The 12,711-nt window shown below is 47.2% G+C and overlaps 1 long non-coding RNA gene across 2 annotated transcripts; it reads left to right on the top strand.

Moving 5' to 3' along the window:
• The first annotated feature begins 414 nt into the window (after positions 1-414).
• On the top strand, positions 415-8,729 carry LOC112942765. Of its 2 annotated transcripts, XR_003248452.1 has the most exons (3): positions 415-544; positions 8,134-8,238; positions 8,634-8,729. It is a non-coding gene; the product is annotated as an uncharacterized LOC112942765 (long non-coding RNA). The 2 variants fall into 2 exon arrangements; XR_003248451.1 differs by lacking the exon at positions 8,634-8,729 and having other exon boundaries at positions 8,134-8,406.
• Positions 8,730-12,711: the final 3,982 nt, after the last annotated feature.

The raw sequence follows: 12,711 nt of genomic DNA, 5'->3' as shown, positions 1-12,711 counted from the left end.
TCCTTGAAAGTGCTCACCTTGCATCCCATGCAGCTGTTCAGAAACAGCCTCTGCCTTGGCTGAGTAGACCAGCGATGCTGTAGGACTGGCACCAGTGTGGARGCAGTTGCAGACTGCTTTGGGATGAGGCCAGGGGTGAGAGCTTACATGCCTTCCAGCATGATGATGGAGTTTACCTCAGCTGCATGTGACACGTGAAGTRGTACAGGGTGCAAAGCTCACTTCATACCATAGGAAACTAGTTCTTGAGTTGTTGTAGAACAGCTTATGGAGCTGTTTCTGCTTTGTTACCACCTTCTGGTGAGTAAGTGTGGCTCAGCTTTTAAACTAAAGGWTTTTTTTCTCCCTGCTGAATATGTTCATCTCTTTATTCACTACTAAACTTTGTTATTGTCCCTGTTGTTGCAGGAATCCGTAATTAATGGGAATCAAAGGAGCCTGAACAGTGCCTGCTCAGAGCAAGCATGAATCAGAGGAGCCAAACTCAGCAGGTCTAGCTGGAGACCACCACAGTGACACRGTTGCACCGCTGAACAAAAACCAGGTGAGGTGTCTATCTTGGGCTCATCTCGGTTCAGTGGTGTCCCCCTTAACTGGATGTCACTTGGCTGAAGGAAAGGACCTGGTTAGGAGATGTTACAGTGACTCACTGTTGCCCTAATGGTATTAACATCACTGGCTGCAAAAATGAGGGAAAAAAAATGTGGGGGAAGAAGTAACGGAGGGGTTTAGATGTTTCTGTAGGATGCTAACTTTTAGGGAGCATGCTGGGGCTGAAATGTCCCTTTGGAGATGTGCAAAGGCTGGAGATGCCCGCCCAAGCTGGGTCTTTTTTGAAATGATGCTGAGCAAAGGTGAACCGCAGGCCAGGAGAAAGTGGCACCCTTTCAACCAAAAGCCTTTATTCCAGTATCTGCTTCCAGAAAACCTCAGCTTCCCAGGATGYGCTCTGCTCCCTGCCCTTTTCTCCTGCTCCTTGTCCCTGCCCTCACCTCCCTCCTGCTGCTGAGGTGAAGTGACTACACAGTAAATCCAGTAAAATATTAATGCAGAAGACTGCAGCCCTCCGCTAAAAAGCGTGGCCCAGAGAGAGGTCATTTGTCTGCAGATAGTTAAATCAATACGTTGCTGAATCACTCGGCAAATTGAATTGGTTGCTGGGGAGAGGGAGCCCTGTGCAACGTTAGCTCTTCRACACTCACTCTTCGGCCTCGCTGACACTAATGGCTCAGCACGGGCAGTGCTGAGCTCTGGCTGGGGGACACCATGTGAGGAGAAAGGGACAGGAGACCCTGGAGCCTGTGAGCCCGGTTGTGTCCGTCACGGACGTGCCAGTCACCAAGCAGACGCCCTGTTCGTCTCCAGTGGGGTGCCACACATCCTATGGGATGGTCATACCTATGTTTGCTCCTTGACTGTTCCTATCTCAGCCATATTGCTTTGCTCCTTGAATTGTGGATTTTTTTTTGAGCATGGCTGCAATATATCGTGTACTCAAGTGGAGTGAGCCTGGTACAGGGCATATTTCATTACCTCTGGGCTCTCGGCCATGCTAGACCCCAGTTTAACCCCTGGGCAGTCCCACAATGGTAGGTCATCGGATCTTTATCCCACAGGTATTTCCAGACGCTTATCTCCTTTAATCATAACTTGGCTGAGCAAGCCTTATTGAACTCCATGAATCCCTCCCCATAAATCACGTCCTCCAGACCCCTGTTGTTTGTTGTTAATCAGCTCCGAGCTTGCTCCGGCTTGTCAGCCTTTCTGGGCATGGCCTGCCRCAAGCTCAATGCAATCCAGATGAGATTACCCGAGTCCTGTGGAGACAAAGGATTTACTTCCCTGCTCCATGGGCTGGGGCCTGTCCCCACACAACTGCGCTGGCCTTTGTTTCTCTGCCACATTGCCTTGCTGTGGGACAGATCCAGGCTAATCCATCAGTGAGTCATGCTTCATAGGGAGCAGAAATAATGTAAAGAGATGGTTCAAAGGAAAGGAATTCTCTGCTTTGTACAGCTGAGCGGCGTAAGGCAACCAGCAAGGTCAGCCCTGGTTAATGTTGCTGCCTTCAGGTTCCCAYGTGTAACATTTGGGGTTGAATTTCCTCAAGTGACTTGTGTGGCTGGAGAGTAGGGATCATATGTTGGCTGAACTTGCTTTTAGAGAATTAAATTGYGTGAATATGCTTTTGGGTGAACTGCAGGATCTCGTGGCTGTGACTCARGAGATGTACGTGATCTTATGAGCCAAGGGTTGATATGTTCAAATCAGGCTGTGGCCTTAGCTTGTCTAGGGACTAGYCATGAATGTGAGGCAAGCACAGCCTTCTTGACAAAGAATAGATGTAGAAATATACCTACCTATTACATACATTTTTTTGTGCAATTCTTTTTGCCTTCTAAAGTTGCTCTAGGCCCCGCAATGCCATGAGCAGCATCTGTTGCTGCTCCTTACGCGAGGCAGAGCCACTTGCTGCGGGAGGTGCTCAGTCTGTGCRTGGGACACGTTGCCTGATCTCAGGGGACCTTCTGGCAGAGCTTGCTCCAGGTTCAATATGCAGAGCCAGTGGGGGAGAACAAATGATCCTCTCTTTCCAGGTGGGATGTGGGGGAAGGAAACCCAGAGTGTGCGGCCTGCTGTTTGCTTCAGGCAAACAGACCCCTTCATCCCACAGCATCCACGAGGGCTGGGGACCATGCACAGCGAGTGCCTTGTGAGAGGAACAGACATTGATGACAGTCCCTCTCTCTCGTTGGAGACAACATCTGGGTAAATAAATACCTTTGAGGGAGATCACAAGGAGGGAGATCAAAGTGAYTGGGTAAATGAAGGACCTTGTTGAGAGAAGGTGTCAGTCAAGAAGGACAAACTAATGAAARAAACAAAGATTGGTTGTGTAGCTTCTGAGGCAGAAATGGGGAAACAGCTGAGTCACCTCCGGAGTCTCAAACTAGAGTCATCTGTCCACAAGCAGTGTTATCCATCCTTAAAAGCCACTAAGTGACACTTGGGTCCGTGGTAAGCTTTGTTTTTATTTGTTTGTTTGTTTTAACCAAAAGAGTGCTTCTATGTCCTGTGGATAGYGAAGCTGGTGCCCTGCTGAGGTCCCCAGCAGAAGAGCGAGTCTGCTGTAAACACAGCAGGCACTCCAGCATGTCTGCATCAGCAGTGGCTGCTGATGACAAAATTGTAAGAAAATCAGGTCACGCAGCTATTGAGATTATAAAGTAATAAGGTTAATGAGGAAATAAAATAGGCCAAGTCACAAGTCCTTAGAAATAACTGCTCAGAGTGGTTAGTAAAGAAGGTGCTTATCCATGGAGACGGTGCTGACTGAGCTTTAGTGGAGTGCTACGTGTGTTAACTACGGTCAAAAGTGTTAGTGGGTAGAGTAGAGCTCAGTTCAGATGGATTTAACACACGTGCTGGGTGTTAAAAAGGAGGCAGAGCTCCAGGATTTGATAACGTGGCTGGGCTCCCGACAAGAATYCCCATTATCCACCTCTAGTTTTCAACTGTGAGTAGGACCATGTACCTTGGGGGATGGTCAAAGAAGTGATTGAGCTGGTTGAAGGATCCTTGTCTCGCACCTTTCCTGCCACCTCCTCCTGACCACGCAGCTCCATGAGTGCTTGTGTCTCCTAAACTCCCCTCCTTGCAAACTCGTGTAGTACCTCCCGTGCCCAGGGTGACTTTTTGACGTAACACCTTGAAAGGCTGTGAAAACACTTTTAAGACTGTCAAGTGCTCAGGTCATGAGGAAAGTAGGTCTATAGTCAAAGCCTTTCTTTCTCTTCTCCTATTTCTTTATATCAAAGTAACTATTTTCTATGTGAACTGATGTGGCTGGGTGTTGTGAGCAGGATTTCTTAAAGTAGACACTGTGTTATTGAGATCTCCCTCCATCTGTACTGTGCTTCCTTTAGTCTCACCACCTTGATAGACGAGGAGTGTTCTGGTGCAAACTGGTGGCCAGTTTTTCCATCTGACTGAGTTTCACACTTGGCTTGGGGAAAYGATCTTAACCAGGCAATGGGAAGAGAAAGGAAGCGGTGGGGTGTGCTAGAGCAGGACTTTCACACACTAATGAGTGAGCAGGCAAACTTGGCACTTTTTTTTTGGCTTTAAGTGAGGGGTTAAGCTTTGCAGAGCATGGGGATCTGTTGTTTCACATGTTATGTCTGTCTTCAAACTGGTTGTGCTGCTTGACAAAGTAGAATTTGCAGAGATGCATGGGCAGGTGCTTTTCCTTTCCCTCTCTCGGAGGAAGGCAGCGTAACTAAAGCTTCCTAGTGTATAATTAATTTTCATTGACTCTTCATGAACAATTATCAGTGGTGCAGAGGGCTATTAACTTAATCTATGATCCAAGACTTGTCAAAGTGAATATGAGCCTATTCATTCACTCCAGCAGGCTTTGAATCTTCTATAAAGAACTGCATGTGTTTTTAGCATCCAGACTCATGGATTTTCTTCCTGCACAATCTGATTTTTTAAATAGTTACCTTTCTTGTCTCACCCAACTATTTATACTCCAGCTGTCTAAACTCCATTCCTCTTTCCTGAGATGTTTTAGAAAGGGTTAGTGTATCTCGTTTGTTTTGTTGCATGAGGAGTTTAATTTCTCTTGCCAGTGAGTTTGTTTTCATCTGCTTCATGTAACCAGACTCACTGCAGATCTGAAATCCCTCTCTCCTTTCCCTCCACTAAAACCTTCCCTGCAGACAGACTGCATTTACTCGACAGTTTAATTCAGGCAGCAAACCAAAACTCTGAATTATTTCTCAGAGAAAGTTTAGCCGTTTTGTTGTCTGGCTCTTGGAAATTCAGGTAAATCCCATTCCTTAGCAAGGTGGCTCACACAGGAAAGTGGAGACTTCTCTTGCACTCTTGCATGCTCCAAAGGTGAGGGAAGGACAGGATCTAGGGAATTTTGCAGAGAAGAGCTGATTCGTGGTGAGGAAGCTGCCCCAATATGACAGCTCCTTCCCAAGCCAAGTCTTCTTGACTGCTGTTGACTTTGTTTCAGTATTTCTCCCTCTCACTCTATAAAGGTAGACTGGAAACCTTTGAGAAAAGGCTTTTATTTTTTTTCCCCAAAATTGCTAAGCCTTCCTGACAGGTTAATGGTTTTGAACTTCCTTCTGCATCCTAGTTCTAGGTCTATTCAGAGCCTGGAAGAGCAAAGCCAGGTGAACTTACTTAAAAGGCAGTTTGTTGATGGATTGAAAACCTGGAGCTCTGTGAATGCCTGAGCTGCTCTTCYCATCTCTAATCAGGGCGGCTGAGACCTAGGGGGTATGAGGCCATGGTGATAACCATTGTCTGTGCACATAATGTGTCTGTGTATGGGAGGGGACTTTGTTTTTTTTAAAGAGTAACTTATATCACTGTATTTTTCATGACAAAATGAACCTTTTGCAGATATGCTGATCTTAAAGTACCGTGGATGAAGCACTACATGTAAGAGAGATGATCCAAGCTCTTGCCCACGGTCCATGCAGAGCCCACTGTGCAACTGCTTCCAGAGCTGGGGTGGCATTCATTTTCAAGCAGTGCAAAGAAAGCCATGATGAGTTCAGAGCCCCCCAAGGGCTCTTAAAAMTCCTGGCTACCAAGTTCTGATGGCTTTCTCCCTCCCTTCTGTAAATGTTTCCTTTTCTTTGATCTCTGAGAAGAGACAGCTGATATAAATGAGGAAAAGCCCCCTTGCCAGGGCTTCAGGCCTGCCTTATTACCCTGGTAAAGCCTGTGTTCAGGAGAGCACGAGCCCACCCTTTCCCCTGATGTGGGGATGGTCAGTGCAGTCACTTTCCTGAATTCTTTTTTTTCTCCTCCCTGAACTGTAAGACATGCAAGAAAGGACCCCAAGCCAAGATCCCTGGAGACCAGTAAACTATTGTCCTGAAAACAAAGGGACTTTCCTCAAATGTACCAGCAAGAATTGGAAGTGCCCAAGAGCTTTGACTTCACACTGCATCAGGCTTCCTGATCTTTTCCAAGGTATTCATCTGGTCTGACAGCTCTGCAACTTAAACTGCTAACTCTTGCTGATTCTCCCAGCACCAGTAATGTCCAGGGCACACGGTGAATACCATATGTCCACATACTCCACGATGCAGGAACAAGAGAAGATTATGAAGGAATACTGCAGGACGTGCCCATACTTCCACTAGCATTTTTGGAAGGGAGCATCCTTTAATTTTCATTTTGTTTGGAGAAAGGGAGAAGGAAAAGGATGTCTTAAGTCAGCAAGAAYGTTAAAACCTCCACAGAGCAGTTCTCATACACTGCCACCCACTAAACTTGTCAGAACCCCTGTACCTCAGACTAACCTGAGTGGGGAAACAGAGATTTCAGACACAACGTGCAGTTAAGAATGTGATTCCATGTGTCTTATCCAAGTTTCACCATCACGGATACYTGCTTCACAGGGAAGTAGAAAGCTCAGATTGAGAGTTGTTCAAAACCTCCTGGGGTTGTCCAAAATTGGAAATGTGGATGCCTGCTTTCCTTATCCCAACAATCCCGAACTGAAGAGAGATTTTTTTCCTAGGAGGTACTGGCCTTTCTCCAAGCACAGGAGARCCAGATGGAGCAGTAACACAGCTAGATTTGGGAAAGGGGGAGGAAGGATCCGTTAAGAAGATGACTTGAAAATAGGATCATGTAAAGCAGCTGTTGCTTCAGGAAACATTTGCATTGGTAATTCCAGAAAGGGAAAGTGGGGGGCTAATGTAGAAATTGGGTCCGAAAACCAGATGTGTTTAGACTGTATTTGGAAGATCAGGTCAAACCTAAAGACAGCAAGAGCAAGCGGAGGGATCTGCCTGTTAAACAGTATGAATGTTCCCCTGTCTGGTTTCCTGATGGACCCCACTTTGCGCCAGTTTGAGGCAGCTCAAAGAAGCAGCACCTTTGCTGCTGCAGCCTTCAGTATGGAGAATTCTGAATTTTTCCAGACAGCATCATCTCCAACATGTTACCAGAGCTGTCTCTTCTGTATATCAATTCTCTGTGATGGAGATATGGAAAGACACATTAGGTAACTGTTTATATAAGTGACCTGACGTGGGTTCACCTTCTGTTGAGATTTCACAGCTGTGAAAGCCCTCGTGCTGTCTTTGACCTGTGACCAATGCAGATATCTCCTGCACTGCCCCAGTCCAGCACTGTGTGCTGACTTGTACAGACCATAGCACTGCGACGAGTAGGAGCTCTGCATCTGCATTCCCACTAAGGTATTTGCTCCACGGATTGCTATGGAGATGGAAGCCAGTGTGATGGGCATCGTGCAAACACAGTGAGACAGTCTGTGTCCTCAGGGACTCAATATAAACTCGCGGAGTGCGTGTTTTGTTAGAGGTTCCAGGCACAGATTTCCCATTAACACCATCAAATGGTGCTGCTGCTTAATGCTCTGAAAACTGATCTCACTCTTAGGACTAGTCATGAGAGGGAAGAAAAAGAACTCARGGAGGGTTAGTGTGTGGAGAGAGCTGTTCTCCTTCCCCCCGTCAAGGACAGAAACCCTCCTCTACAGCCTGGCTGTAGCAGTATTTTATGATGGTTGTGGCTTAGCTACCAAAAACCTTGTTGCCCATTCATTTTCCTTTTACAGCATATTGGCACATTTTATGCAGGACTTGCACCTTTCTATCTGGTTATGAATAACATGCTGCAGGAAACTTTGGATTCAAGGCAAGTCCTAAACACAGTCCTAGGAGGAACTTAATCTTTAGCAATATTAGTTAGTGCAAACACCAAGGAGACTGTTTACCCGTTGTGCTGACATAACAGCCTGGCAGATCACACACACAGTGAGCAAAGCTATAACTCACAAGCACAGCATATAGTTTATGTAATTATGCCGTGACAGCCATTGGCACAGAGGCTGGGATTTATGTTCTGGCGAATGTCTAAAAAAGTGACTGTAGGAATTCAGTCTCCTTGGTGACAAAAGCAACAAATGGAAAATGTACAAAATAAGAAGCTAAAACCTTCCATGGACCCTGCTTTTATTTTCAGAGTTGAGAACAGTAAACCAGCTTGTGTCTTGGAAGACCCGGTTTCATATCCACAGAAATGGCTGGCTTGCAGATGATACCTCATTCATTCTTTGGTTGTTCACAGTGTATCCTGAAGGAAAAGGACTCCAGATTTACCAATGACAAAATGARAAGAAATCTAAGCCTGGAGGACTAGTGACAAGATAATCCTTCACCTCTCAGTCAACTGGTTCGTATCTGATAGATGCCTAGAGCAGCAGTCATCGTCAGTGGGAAGCTGCTTGATGCCTTAAGTGAATTGCATTGACTTTTTCCTTTCAAACAGATGATTGCTTTCATTGGAGACTGTGCTAGTAGCTGATAATTGGGAAACCCTCAGGGGCTGTCACAGCTGCAGAGGATGGGTGGCAAAACCATGCAGATGCAAAAAAAAATGCACACTTGGGAGGAAAAAAAAAGGGAGGGGAAAAAAAAAAAAAAGAAAAAAGCAGCAAAGCCGCTACCCAGATGTTTCAGTAGCAATTGCTCTGAGCTTGGCCTGACTGGTGTCAGGCCCAGCAGCAATGCTGGGAGAGGGCCGGAGGCTGGCTTCCTTCAGCCTCGCTTCTTCCCTCTTTCCTCTAGGATACCCTGGCTCCTCTGCACATGGTGCTAGGATGATTCTGGGCTGTGGCAGACAGATGACAGCACTTCACTGAATGATGCCGGCCCCCCTGACCTGTGGAGATTTCCTTGAATGAAGGTGAGAAGGCTCTGAGGTTGCCCACAGGTTGGGAGCATCTCATGATGAGTGTTTATCTAATAGCCCTGCTGCTCGGAAGTAGAGGCTTTGACAGTAAGGGTCACTTTTACTACCTGCCAGGAGTAAAGCATTCTAATAAAGACATTGTAGATATGGGTTTTTTGGGGGTTTGGTGCTGTTGGTTTAGGGCCATGAGAGCAGTTCTGACCTCTGTTTGGTGCCTTCTGGAGGTGACTTCATCTTTCTGGGTCACTGCTGGGCCGAGAGCCACCTGCATGGCCGGAGTGCAGCACAGCCTCCACAGAGAGCTCTCCTGCGAAACGAATGCCCTGACAACCCCAAATCAAAACATTTTTTTTGCTCCAACTCAACAGGCTAGACAGAAAGATTAGGTTTCCCAGGTGGAAAATTTCCCACCAAAAATATTGGAGTCCTGTTTTCTTTCTGATAATGAACGTTGTGACCCTCTCTCTCCCCAAGTTATTCTAGCAATGTGCCGGGATCCTAATTAAGGCTGAGCCCAGCGGCTTTCTGCATTGTGCAAACACATGGGAAGACTCCAGCCTTCTCCAGAAAGCTTCTCATCTAGTTTGGTTTAGGCAAATGCATCCATTGAAAGTTTTTTTTAAAACTTCTTTTTCCAACAATGGTACAATGGAGGCTTTCATCTCTACCTCTTGTGTGTATTCCAGTGTCATGCCCTCTGCTTTCAAAGGCTTAGGTTTGCCTTTAATTGTGTTGAGAGCCTTTGTCTCTAAGCCTTTAATAATGGATTTTTCTCTGCTGCTAAAAGAAGAATTTTGTTTCTTTGCTGGCTTTTCTTCTAAAGCTAAAGTGACAGTTCCTTCTTCACGGGGAGATTTACAAAGCTTATCTTTTAATTTTCAAGAGCCAAACAGCAAARGGAAGGGGGGGTGGGTAGTGAAACGTCAGTGGGCCTTTTAAGCATTGTCGCTAGGAGAAGGCTTAATGAGCTAGAAATACATAAACTGCAAACTCTTGGGGTTGCTTGAAATTAGTTACACTAAACTGCTGCTCCCTGCGGAGTCATGCCAAAGTCTGGGGCAGGCAGGAGGGGTGACGCCAGCACTCTGCTGCAGGCTGGCCCGTGCTGAAGCCCCTCTTTGCCATTGGAAAGGGCACCTTGGCACGGCRCTGCAGAGCCCTGGCTGCTCGTGGGGCTCACCCTGGCCTGTCTGCACGCACGGTGGGGCAGGAAGGGACAAAGCAGCGTATTGTCATTCTTGGAGGGCAGGGAGGGTGTTGAAAGTGCTTGGTGCCAACTCTTTGTGTTGGTTCAGTGCTGTCTGCGATCCTCTTAGACACAGTGCAACCCTTATCTCGTGTGTCCGGTCCCGTGCTGGGAGTTGTGTGTGTGGACTAGTAGAGTAGACACCATTGAGGGTCTTCTGCACTGCAGGACTCCTCTGCTTGGAGGGCTTCTGYGCTGAAGAGCTCTCTAGCGTGGCCAGGTGAGTCTCCCCATGCACTTTGTGCAGGGAATTGCTGCTGGCATTGAGGCCAGGGATGGTTAAGTCCTTTGCTTCCACTGTGGAAAATAACCTCTATTCAGTATGAGGTACAATTGTGCCATGCAACTTGGGGTTATCTCCATGTATTAGAAAGCAAGCAAAGACAGACCTCTTGCCCATTCTGCTTTAAACTCTACATTGTCACATTGGCTCTTGTGACTCAAGGGATTTGTGTGAGGATGTGCGAAGTCCYCAGAGGATATTGAACTGTGTGGACATACCTGTCTGAGGAACTGGTCCTGGTCTTCCTCTTGTGCTGACCAATAGTAGAATTTGCTTGGTGCTTTATTTGGTGGGAACASCAAAAGTAGAAAGAGTTGCTCTGTATCTGGTTCTCAGTTACTGTGTTGGGGCAGCTTGCCTTGAAGTGCTGGACTCCAGAGCATATCAAGTACAGCAGAGAGCGCTGGAAAAACCCACTGCCTTTCAGGTTATAGGAAAAAACACTGYTCTGAAACTTCATTTTGGGGCTGTCTTAGGCATGGGCAAAGTTTCTGGTGACCAGGATGTTCCTCAGCTGTAGACTGCAGTGGATGTCTGTAACAGAGCGCTCCCAAAGACCTGGCAGGTTGTCTTTCCYTGTCCCGGCAAGTCACCATGAATGGAATGCTTTGGTCTTAATCMTCCACCATATCCTAATGAAACTGCTTAATCTGAAACCGTGACCATCTCTGGGGAGGGCTGTGAGGCGGTGTGAGCTCAGCGCACATCTTCACGTGAAGCACAGCAAGCGCCACACTTAACAAGAACCACCGAGTGCTGYCAATCCTACATGCAGAGAACTCACAAGGAAGGCTAAATAATCAGAACTGCCCTATTTCTGGTTCTCTTCTCCAATTCCAATTTGAGAGAGACACGCGAGAGACCTCTTTTTCTTAACCTTTCTTCTGCAATGATGTTGCAAGTGGTCAGACTTTCACTATGGGAGCCATGGGCTGTGCTGCCATGGGTTGCCTGCTTCATCCTTCCAGGTGGTTTGTCCTTATCCCAGGCCGTGACAGGGCAGGTGGAGTGGCGAGCCTGACCTAGCTTTTGGGGATACTAATCTAGGAAGGGAGTTCTGGGCTGAATRCAGCATCATGGGCACATCAAGCCATGCTCTGCTGAGAGCAGCCTGTGTTCATGTCACGCATAGACAGCAAATGTAGGGCTGGTTGCCTTCAGCAGGACCTTCCATCCACTCCAGGCTCCATTCATGCTGTAATACTGCAGTGARCAGCATGGCATAAATCTCTAGGCAAACAGCTGAGTATTGTCATCTCAGTAAACGTCAAAAAATGGACTTCCCAGAAGATGCCTTTCACTTTAAATAAGTATGAAAGCATCCTTCTGTCTGTCTCAGCCGCCAGCTTCTGCAGAGATCCAGGCAAAGCCAACCTGCTCCGTTAGCTGCCAAGGCTGTCAGCTTTCCAGCCTCTCTGTTGGCTCCTTCTCTGGAGCACCCTGGTGTGTGTCTGAGTGCTGTGCTTTGTGCAGGGTTTTGGGGTACACGGAGCACTGGATTAGGCACAAGAGGGACAGGACCTCCAGCTCAACACTGCCACTGTGGGCCCTGTTCTTTGAACCTCTAGTAGGCAGCTCCCAAGAGCTGTCCAGTCCGATAGAGTGAGGCAGAATGGATTCTCCCTTGGGTGGGAAAAATCTGGAGTGAATCCTCCCTCTGGGGACAGCTGCCACTGGTCAGGAGGTGAGGCTGCTTGTTCTCCAGGAGGCCACTGCTGCCACGAGTCCCTTCAGCTTGACAGAGCTCATGAGAGGCGGATGAAAGACTCAGCTCCACAGCCTCCACCGAGAGACTCCTCATGTCAGGAGAAGACACAAGGAGAGTTACATGCAGGGCAGAAGAGGCCAGGCCTAGGAAGATCTTCTAGGCACAAGGTGTTGCCTTGGCAGGAGCTAGCGTGTAACTGGGAGATAGCTGTGGGTTGGAAGGGGGATCAATGATTACATATCAGATGAGGGTGCTAGCAAGCCATAGGATGTCTGATACCCCTCCCAAATCCTTAATAGCTTTATTTAGGTGAGTTCAGCTCATTTTTCCTCTTCTTCCTCTCCAGGATTGGAGGCATGGAGGAGCGAAATACCAGATTCTGTAGTCTGTGTAGCTCTGTGCCCTCTGAAGCTGCAAGGATGTTCTTGCTGAGGTCGGAATGGTTGTTGCTACTGGGAGGCTGGATTGTGCTGTGTCTCCAGAGAAGTACAGCTCGGAGCCAGGGTCCTTGCTCCCAGCCACAGCCATGCACTGTACAAATCCTCCTTTCTTCTGGCCCTGAAGAGGCTTCAGCTTTTAATCTCCAAGCAGACATTTCAAAAAAAAAAAAAAAAAAAAAAAAAAAATCATTTCTGAAAGCGTGAGAGATGCTGCTTTCATTTCAGAGGGAAGAAACTCATTTTGAAACTTCAAGAGCTTCCATGAAATGGAATAGTC

The sequence above is a fragment of the Nothoprocta perdicaria genome, unplaced genomic scaffold (assembly GCF_003342845.1).
Source record: "Nothoprocta perdicaria isolate Ctin4 unplaced genomic scaffold, notPer1 scaffold_132, whole genome shotgun sequence".
NCBI lineage: Eukaryota > Metazoa > Chordata > Aves > Tinamiformes > Tinamidae > Nothoprocta > Nothoprocta perdicaria.
This window is presented reverse-complemented; position numbering and strand designations above follow the sequence as displayed.